The sequence below is a fragment of the Octodon degus genome, unplaced genomic scaffold, assembly GCF_000260255.1.
Source record: "Octodon degus isolate 3935 unplaced genomic scaffold, OctDeg1.0 scaffold00016, whole genome shotgun sequence".
Lineage (NCBI taxonomy): Eukaryota > Metazoa > Chordata > Mammalia > Rodentia > Octodontidae > Octodon > Octodon degus.
Window position 1 is genome coordinate 25,104,811 of NW_004524592.1, and position 1,521 is coordinate 25,106,331.

A 1,521-nucleotide genomic window follows, 5' to 3' on the forward strand; every position below is an offset into this window, starting at 1 on the left:
TCGTTCACTCCTTTTTCTCCTATGTTTAATTGCTTGCCCTATTTAGTTGGGTGCTTCAGATCTCATTCATGGAGTTCTGATCATTTTGGTCCCTCTCTAGAACATCTTTCAGTAGCCTGTGTAGTGTTGCCTTTTCGTCATGAAATTCTTTAGTTCTTTGTCATGGAAGTATTTCACTTCTCCATTAAACTTGAAAGAGAGTTTTTCTGGGTATAGTTGTCTGGGCTGGAATTTTTTTTCATAGAAGACTTAAAGTACTCTGCTCCATGCTCTTTTTCCTTCATGGTTTATGAAGAGAAGTCAGCCGTAATTCTGATGGGTTTTCCTTCAAATGTGATCTGCTTCTTTTCTCTAGCAGCTTTCAGTAGATTATTCTTGTGCTGAATTTCTGGGATCTTGACTATTATATTTCTCAGTGTGTTTTTCTTTGGGTTGAGGTTACTTGGTGTTCTGTATGCTTCGGTTACCTGAATGTCACATTTGTTTCCTCATATTTGAGAAGTTTTCTGCTATTACTTCTGCTCATATTTTTTTAATGTCACTTGAATTGACTCCTTCTTTCTCCTTGATGCTTATTAGTCTCACATTGTTCATCTTTGCATCATGTTGCAGGTGATGGATTATTTTTTTCTGCATCCTAGTTGTTTTTAAGAGATCCTTTCTTACCTTTTCACTAGTTGTACCAGCATATTCAAGATCTGAAACTCTGTCTTCACATTCACTTAAACAGTTTTGCAAGCTTGTGATTGAGATTTAATTTCCTCTATATCTCTTTGACTCTGCTTCATGTGATTTATTTCTTTCCTGTGTTGCTCATTGAAGGCATCCGTCATTTTCTAATCTCTATTTTTTTTTTATAAATTTCTTGTTTAGAAGCAGTTATAAATTCTTTTACAGCATTTTTTTTTAGATTGGGTTTCCTCCATATGTTTCTGTAGTTGATTCTTTACCTCAGATGCTATGAGTTCCGAGAATTCTTTTCTTATTTGAGAAAATTCCACTGTGAATTCCTCTATAACTTTCTGCTGTTGCTTGTTTACTGTCAATGTTATTAATTTATACATTTGAGCTGAGCTAGTAGAAAAGAATTCTGCTCTGAGTTCCTCTATGACCTTCTGCTGTTGCTTATTTACTATCGATGCTATTAATTCATACATTTGAGCTGAGCTAGTATCCTCTGCACTTGTTCTGGGTGGGCATTGGGTTTCTTCCATATGTTTCTGTATTTGATTCTTTACTGCAGATGTTATTAATTCAGGCATTTCTTTTTTCATTTCCAATCTGAGTTCCTCTATACCTTTCTGCAGCTGTTTCTTTATTTCAGAAGCCGTTGATTCATTGATTTCAGCTGTGTGATTCCCACTTTGTTCTGTGTTAGTGTCCTCTGTACTTGTTATGGGTGGGCTTGGGGTCTGAGATTGCATTTTGTTCCTTCTCGTTGGCATTTTGTGTAGCACTCTCTTCTGACCTTTGTTGTAGATCTTTGGTGCAGTTATAACTTTAGCACCTCCTGAATTTCAG